Below are 9,913 nucleotides of genomic sequence, written 5' to 3' on the forward strand. Positions count from 1 at the left end.
AGGATTGTTGAATATTTTATAGAAAAATACTTTATCATGAATATATTAGAAAATTCTTATTATTTGAAGCGTGTTTGGCAGTACGAGCAAAAGAACATAAATAGGGTATAAATTGAATAAAAAATTTGCCTTCAATGTACAAAATTAATTTGCATAAAGTGATTCTTACAATTTAATTTAGAATTATAATAAAGAAATGACTCATAATTGATATATGTTGTAATAGCAAGGAGTTGGAAAAAAAAGGTCAAACAAAACTATTTAGGACATTTAATAGTCATAAGAAATATGTTAAAATGATTAACATATTAAATATTCATCAACAAAGTATAATTAAAATTATGTATATGTAACATTTGTTACTATACAATTAAAAAAACTCAGATGCTATTTTTTTCTTCCTTAGAATTATATACAGCATAATCTTAAAACATCCTCACACTTTCAAACATTTCATAACAAGGTATAACTTTTTCATAAAATTTTCAATTTTGTATATAACATATAAATTTATAAATTAAAATGTCAAACTTCATCTCTTTATTTTCAACAAAAACCTTTTGTATATGTAGAGAAAATATTCACAAATGTGATCATAATACTTTTCACATCTAGTCATTATTTATATAAATCTTAAGAAATTCGAAAGAATTAAATCTAAAATTTAAATGCTCAGAAACATAAACAAGTAATTACTTAGTGGTTCAATTCAATTCAACACAAATTTATGCATTAAAAAATCCTTATATGATTATGTATTTACATAAGCACTCAATAAATTGTTATAAGTTAATAAAAATAAATTACTTAAATCATTCCGAAGCATAAACTTGTGTCCACATATAAATACAAAGTGCTTCAATTCAAATATAGAAAGATAATTAACTAATCAATCTACTAAAATATTACTCCCTCCGTTCGGTATTATTTGTCATGATTTCTATTTTTAGAGTCAAACTATAAAAACTTTGACTAATATTTTAAGATGTATTTTTTCATCATAATAGTATGCAAAAAAATTGCAATTTATAGTACTTTTCATATAATTTTAGACTATCTAATTTTTTTGTTTAAGATATCGAATTAATGTGATCTAATTTAACTTTGAAAATTAGTCAAATTGACTTTTAAAAAGCAAACATGACAAATAATTTATGTATACCTATTTTCAAACTTTGATAAACATTAAGCACAAAAAACTATGAACATAATTCTTTCCCCACAAACACATTATTTTGTTAAATCTTATCTAACTCAAATAAAAGATTTCAACCTTTTATCATAATTTCATAAGAATAATTGATCCAAATATTAAATCATATATATCACCTCAGATAATATCAATAATTTTCATATGAGAGTTAAATAAGAAATAATTTTCCATTCCAAGAACCTAAATAGTTTTAGTATTTCCTAACATATAAAAATCATTTTTTTTTGTTCTTTAACGTGGGTGTAATGCACAAATATACTTGGTACCATCCAAGTCTAACACTCAATCTTTTACATATTAGTCATAAGCCCACAAGATTCACGAACGACCACACAAATATATCATTTGCTTAGTAAAGTTTTTCTTAGAAGAATCATCATTTCTCTAAATCTTCTTCAACGTTGAGAAATCTATTGACTCAATTTTCCACACACAAATAAATTAAAACTTTAAATATATAGTATTGTCACATACCTTTGTCATGAACACAAAAAGTCTAATTATTCTCCCAGTTAAAGATTTACATGGAGTATGCTTGAACTTATCATTTGGCTGCATTGTACACATTAAATCAAATTCCCCATTGTCTCTTGACTATCACTTTGTTCGTTTGACAGTATTGATTACCACCCTATCAATTTTATCGGTCAGTACTATTTTTGGTAAGAAAATAAAGTATATAAAATACTCTTAAAATCGTGAAAAACTTACATAAAATACTTCATCACGAATATTAAAGAAAATTTTCATAAGTTGAAGTATGTCCATCATCTACTGCCAAAGAAATGACTCATATAATTAATATATGTGTTATAAATAGCCAGGAGTTAAAAAAAGGCCAAAAAAGACTATTTAGGAAATTTAACTATCATCAGAAATATGTTAGAATAGTTAATTATATTAAATTTTCGTGAAAAGGTATAATTAAATGAACCTAGACATAAATATGAATATTTTCTTTTGAGATATAAAATTATTTTTTACAACAATTTTTATATTAAAAATAATTATCTTTCGATCAACACCACAAAATTAGTAAACATTTTACTGGTATAACCAAAGTATCCTTCTCAAGTGGAGGGGAAACAATAGAAGACTCTAGAGCATGCAATTAAGCTCTACATATCAGTTTCAATAACCACAGCTAAATTTCAGGGGCAAAAATGTCCAAGTTTTCAAAATAGTGTATCTATCCTTATATAACGAGATATATGTATGTGGATTATCTGGACACATCAAAATTATCTAAATATTTTACTCCAAATTAACTGATAAAATTTCTGTAAGTTTTCTAATAATGTTTGATTATATAGAAAAAAAGAATCACAAAATAAGTTTCAAGTTCAAATTAAAAGAGCAATTTTAATTAGTTTTTCAAGTGAATATTTTATTTAACTTACAAAGTTTTCACTTTTGTTTTATCTAAACCTAGCTTGATTTCAAAATAGGGGTACTTAATGGGATTCTTCATACTCCAGCACTCCCTCCTAAGACCACACATGCAAATTTGCAATCATACGACTCAAGTCAGGAGGTTTTTCCTCCTCACCCTTTATTATAATTGAATAGGAAAAGGGACTGATATACCCTTTAATTTTGTCATTTGGAGTGGATATACCCTCGTTATGAAAGTGGTTCATATATGCCCTTACCATTATACAATCGGCTCACATATACCCCTGCCGTTACAAAATGACTCACATATACCCTTCATTTAATGGAAGTTAAAAAAATTAGTTTTAAATTTATATTTATCACTTTTATTTTTTTAAAAAAATTATTTAGGGGTATATATGATTCTTCTATCAAAGTTCAAGGTATATTTTAATTTTTTTAATACATCAATTATTTTTTGACTTCTTTATTATAATTATTTGACTTTCTTATGCTTATTTTGTTTTTTTCTTTCATTCCTTTGTTTAAAGAAAAAAAAGTTAAACTATGTTTTTGTCTATATTGTAATTTGATTTTTGTATTCGAAGAAAAAAATTTGGTCATCTACAATAAGTTTTACAAGAATATTAGTGAAATATAAATAAATTTGATTATCAATCTAAATTAGTCATTGAAACAAAAAAAGAGTAAAAAAATATGTTTGACGAGGATTAAATTTACTCATATGAGATTTTATATTGTAGAAAAAATAATTAAAAGTTAGATTAAAATTATCTTGTTTTTCATTTCCCTTACAGGAAAAGGGTATATGTAAGCCATTTGTTTATAAGTAGGGATATATATATAAATCACTTTCATAACAAGTGGTATATCAGCTCCAAATGACAAAGTTGAGGGGTATATCAAACCCTTTTCCCTAATTGAATTGAGATAAGGTATAAATTTTCTTTGAATTTATCTAAAAAATTTGATTATTCACGTGAATTATCATGTCGATCTATTATACATTTTCAATTATTTAAAAGTAAATTTATTCACTCCTAAAATTGAAATGACAAAAAATAACCAAAAAAAGTAACACACGAGTTAGGAAAATTAAAATTTAAAAATCAGTAAAAAAACGAAAATCCTCCTTACGTACCCTCCACAACCTAGCGGTGTTGATCGTTGTGATTGTTTATTAGTTGTTCAGATCTGAAAGTGCGAAATTCATCGGAACGTTATCAGAATCGTGACAGAAGCTTTGAGCTCACTAGAACTGCTGCAAAATAAATCAAAAAATAAAATAAAAAAGGGATAAGGAAAAGGGGTTTCTTTCGGAGTTTGTTGATGATGATTGATTTGAAGTTTTGGGTGGTTGTTTTTGGGTGTTCGATTTGTGGCTACTAGTTTGTCAGAAAAGAAGAGGGAACACCGTTGTGGAGGTAGGGTTGTGTTGGTGATGAGTTGATGTTCTTTGGCGGAGAAGACAAAGAAAATTGTGGTATGAGTTGAAATGAACAATTTTCTTGGCAAGATTAGAGTTAAAGTGAGTGAAATATACTGATGAAAAAAAGTATAATTATCTAATAATTTTAATAATTAATTAGGAATTAATTAGTATAAAATATAAAATTAATAAAAAATGTTAATCATAAAGAAAACAAAAGAAAAAGAATATAAAAGAATTAGTTTCTGATGTGGCGCTGACATAGCATTGAAGTAGCACCTAGTGTAATACATCACATATTATAAGAATGATATTATACATTTAAATGTTAATAAATTTATTTTTAAATAATAAATATATAATACATCTTTATAATAATTTAAACAAGTAGCTGATATTTTGAAAGAAGAGGAAATTTATGTATTTTTCCTTAAAAGCAATAACAATGCCATTTTACTGAACAGAAAATGCATACCTCGATGTTATTATAAAATTTAAGTTGCAATATCTTTAGTCCTAATCATATTATTTGGCTAATAGCTTTAGCAAATTAGACTTATTTTAAAATTTAAAAATATAAAAAAACTTTATTAATTTTTTCCATGATCAATCATCAAGATTTTTATCATAATAATAATAATATATTCAATATAATTTCATAAAATAAAGATTATTTTACTTCTGAAGTAATTTTAATTAATTGTGTATTTTGAAAAGGTAAAAGGATAATTTAGACATCTACAATTTCATTTATTTATATTCGGTGTAGAAAAGAAAAGTATAACTTACATAAATATCATAGTGTAAAACCTAAATTACCTTCTATTCCTGTTATTTTTATAATTACAGAAATTTCATATTTTTTAGACATTTCAGATACATAATTAAGGATCCGGATACGTTGATACATTATGTATCAATCTGTTGCACTTATTAAGGAAAAAAAAGCTGTAAAATTAATTTAAAATCTCATAGTATCCATTTGTTCCACTAATTAAGGGAGAAACTGAAAATTAAATTAAGATTCCACAAATTACGTTATTCCATTCCAAATTATTATGAAGAATTCAAAATCCTATAGTGTAACAACCCAAAAAATCAAAAAATTAAATTTCTTCTTCTTGTTCATCGTTCTCTTTGTTTCATAAAAAAATTTATCGAAATTTTGAAAAGCGGGTTGAGTTATGAAGGATTATATGGAATTGTTGTTGGACAAACGATTTTTTTTTGTAAATCTCCAGGTTCTTTGAATATCTTTTCGATTTTGATTCAAGATTATAAAAAATTTTGAGATTCTAAATTCTTCTCCAGTCATTGAAGATCCTTTTTCATTTTCATTCAAAATTGACGAAAATTTTGAATTTCAAAATTATTCTCCTAGTTTATTAAAGATTCTTTCAATTTTAATTAAAAATTATCAAATTTTTTGAGAAGATACATCATGAAGATTCTTTCAATTTAAATTGATTTCTATTAGGTACACTAAATAAGAAAGTGTTGCCCATAAAATTTTAGGTTTGAGATCAATACATTATTATTTTGCAATTGTTATGTTACAGATACATTTAGTATAAATTGAAATTTACGTATCATAACTAAAAAATTAGTGCATGATATATTATTATTTATGTATGTTCTTTTGTTTGAGATCATGAAGATCCTTTCGATTGTATTGATAAATAATATACATTAACTGAGTAAGTGTAATGACCCAGAAGGTCATTTTTGGAAATTTTAAATATTAGTGTAACTTGAGTTAATTAATCAATAGTTTATGGGCTAAAGTGATAATTTATTTAAGACCCTATACCCTTTTAGCCTATATTTAATAAAATATGTGGGTAAAACCTATCACTTTTAGTACTTAAATAATTCAGAAAAAAAGAATTAGGGAAAATAAAGAACTGACGACGGCCGACAAACACAAAGGAAGAGGCATAACGTGTCCAGGTAATGTCAGTTATCATTCTCATCGGAAATTGAAGTTATCGTTTTGATATTTATCATTAATTGTGATAAAATATTTTGGTGGACGTGAATGCTATCATCTCGTCGAAATTAAGAACTAAGAAATTAGTTGTTTGGTAGTATAGATGTCGGCAACTGGCATTAATTATCTTTGTTATTATTGAAGGCATAGGCCATTGTCAGTAGTTGCAGTTGTTGTTGGAAAGGATTTGTGAAGCCAAATTGAAGCACTTTGAGTTTATTTAATAATAATAAAAAAAATGGTGATGGCAAATCATGAGCCAATCAGGAGTCAACCATTTGACAATCATGCCAATGATTGTCATATGTTATGTAATTCTTTTGGATTTGACAATTTTTACAAACTTGTCATGTTGCAGTGCTTTCTACTTATTCATAGTTTAGGTGTTACATTGTGCTGCTTCAGTTTAATATCGAATAAAAAAATTTAAGTTAAATATATTAAGGTACTTAATTAAATATTACGTGTATAGTGTTATATATTTACCATTCGTCTTATGATTTTTGAAGAAGTTAAGCGTTAATCATAGGCTTAAAATTTAAGAAAATATTTAATGTGACATATTAGTTGAAACAACATTAGGAGCTTGAATTATAAATTTGGGGTGAATTTTTAGGTCAAGGTTAAACACATAAAAGTGTGAGTGTTGTTAATTCCGAAACCTTATTGTAAATATATACTTGAATAGATTCCATTGGTTCGGAAGCTCAACGGAAAGGGAAGGCTCAAGTCCAAGAATAATTATTCGATTGACTAAGGCAAGTGGATTTCTAAACTCTTGTTAAGCGTATGAAATTCGTTTATCTTCTTGTGTGATGTTGAGAACTTATTTGTTGGTGTATATTCCTTGTTGTAAATTGTGCTTTGTTATCAAAATGGTTATCTCCTCATTTCTCATTTGAGCATGTCATTTGCCTTGTATCTGAGACATGATTATGATAAGAGTTAAGTGATAAGAGGATGTACTATTTCGAGGGTCGTATCGCGCGCCGCGATGGATATTATATTTCGAGGGACGTATCGCGCGCCGCGAAGGTTACTATTTTATCGAGGGTCGTGTCGTGCGCTGCGACAGATGCATGGAAAGATATGTCCCCCATGGGTCCCGGCCTGAGAGGCAACGGGTGTGTATCGTTAGGAAAGACATGCATCATGATATTTGACATTGCATCTCATGGCATTGCACATTTTTATTATTGATGAACTTGAACATGTGTTTTGATGATCTTGTGATTGTTTCTCTGTGAAGCTTGTGACTATTGAATATTGAGTTGTTATTGAGAATGTGTAAACTGATAGAGTGTGGTTATTGAGTGGTGTGCTCGGTAAACTGTTAGGCTGTAGCATGGAGGTTTAGGTAGGGCGTAAGATGTACCCGTATTTGGTTCACTTAACTTGTGTTTAGAGGTTTGCTTGTTGGGTACCGCGTGGTTTGGTACTCACCCCTTGCTTCTACAAATTTTTGTAGGTTACGAACCCGGATTTTTGTGATACCTTCCATTCTCTTCGTTTTCGAGGCATCTTGTGGAGGATTGTGAGGTAGCTGTTTGTCATCTCAGCGAACTTTCCTACTCCAGTTTATGACTTTGTTTTTACTTGAAAAACAACTTCATGTTAGACTTCATTTTATTTCAAATTCTAATATTTACATTAGAGGCTTGTGCACGTGACAACCTGGTTTTGGGGATTGAATTAATATGACTTGGTTTCATAATAGAAATTGTTATTGGATTTTCATTTACTTCCGCACTTTGTTAGATATTGGGTTTTAGGCTTACTTGTCTTGGTGGGATAAGACGAGTGCCATCACGTCTATTTTTGGGTCGTGACAAAATGGTATCAGAGCCCCAGGTTCATAGGTCTCACGTGTATACAAGCCAAGTCTACGTAGAGTCTCAAGGATCAATACGGAGACGTCTGTACTTATCTCTGAGAGGCTATAAGGATTACTAGGAAACTTTTTTTTATTCATTCTTTCTCATCGTGCGTAGTCACCTTCTTTAGTACTGAGTTGTTATATACTCTTTTGACAGATGACAAAGACTAGAACTAATGTTACTGGTGGTAGAGAGGAGGCACTTCCCGAGGCAGTTATTGAGGCCCCATCTAGAGGTAGGGGTAGATCTCGAGATAGAGGTCGTGCTAGTAGTGCGGCAGTAACCAGAGGTCGTGGACGTGGAGCAGCACCAGTGAGAGGTCGTGCTAGAGAGGTCTCTACCAAACCACAGATTGATGACAGAGAGGACCAGGTTCTTCCAGATCCCGGAGTCACACCTTTGCTTCAGGATACGCTGTTGAGGGTGTTAAGTGTGCTAGAGGGTTTTACTCAGGGTGGTGGTGCAACTACCACACCACATGACTCTCGTACTAGAGAGGGGGCTCAGACCCAAGAGCAGCAACGAGCTCCAGTTGTTCAGGATGCGGTGGGGCAACTACCAGTAGATCCCGCGGTTCAGAATGATGTTGCACCAGCAGTTGGGGGTCAAGTTGCATCGATGGTTGTTCTGACAGAGAATGAGCAGCGTAGGTTTGAGAGATTTTGAAAGATGGACCCACCTCAGTTTCAGGGTGGGAAGAGCGAGGACGCTCATGAGTTTCTAACTACCTGCCGAGAGTTACTAGAGGTGGTTGGATTAGCTGAGTCACATGGGGTTCGATATGTTACACTCCAGCTCCGTGGACCAGCGAGAGACTGGTGGAGGACTTATTTGGGATGTTTGCCAGTTGGATCTCCTCCAGTGACTTGGGAGCAGTTTGCTAGCGCATTCCAAGATCGTTTTATCCCATGGAGCGTGAGAGAGGAGAGTCGCTTGAGGTTTGAGAGTCCGAGACAGGATGGTTTATCGGTTACAGAGTATGAGGCGCGTTTTTGCCAGTTGTCTAGGCATGCGTTGGCCATTATTCCAAATGAGACAGAGAGGATCCGCAGATTTGTGAGAGGATTGACTTTCTCTATCAGGTCAGCTGTGTTTCGGGCATCTAGGGAGGGGGCTTCTTTCCAGTACATTGTGAGCGCCGCCAAAGAGGCAGAATTGATGGAGAGAGAGGAGTTTGGGGACCCTAAAAGGGCCCGTATATCAGGCCAGTTTCATGGTGCCTCATCTGGAGGTAGGGGATCACAGAGAGTGATAGGTTCTTTTCAGCAGCGGAGACCTATTCATGCATCTATGCCGACATTTGAGGGTGGTCAGATATCTAGGGGTTCTTATAGCCCAGGTCAGGGCTCATACGGTTCACAGCAGCGACCTACAGGGCGAGGCAATTATAGTGGGTTTTCAGGGTCCACACAATAGTTCCCAGGTCAGAAATTTTGTTTTACTTGTGGAGATCCCGATCATCTAATGCGGCAGTGTACTTCACAAAGGGGTCGTGGTGGGCCTCGACCTAATTCTTCATTCCAGACTAGACCACCAGCACCACAGGGTAGAGGTCGTGGCAGAGTTCAGTCAGGTAGAGGTAATAGAGTTTCTAGTAGTGGTGTTGCAGCTCAGCAGAGTGGGGGTAGAGGTACCACCCAGGATGGAGGTGGACGAGGAGGCCACTGCTATGCTTTCCCCGGGAGACCTGAGGCGGAGACCTCTGATGCTGTTATTACAGGTATTATCCCAGTATGCCATCGACCTGCGTCTGTGTTGTTTGATCCAGGTTCTACATTCTCTTATGTGTCTACGTATTTTGCTGCTAAATTTTATATGATATGTGATAGCATGACTGTACTTATTCGTGTTTTTACACCCGTGGGTAAGCCCTTAGTGGTGGATCGAGTGTATCGATCCTGTCTTGTTTCTTTGGCTGGGTATGACACTAGGGTAGACTTAATCATTCTGGGGATGGTGGACTTTGATGTTATCTTGGGTATGGATTGGCTTTCTCCTTATCATGCTGT

Source organism: Solanum lycopersicum, chromosome 2, assembly GCF_036512215.1.
Source record: "Solanum lycopersicum chromosome 2, SLM_r2.1".
In the NCBI taxonomy this organism is placed as follows: domain Eukaryota; kingdom Viridiplantae; phylum Streptophyta; class Magnoliopsida; order Solanales; family Solanaceae; genus Solanum; species Solanum lycopersicum.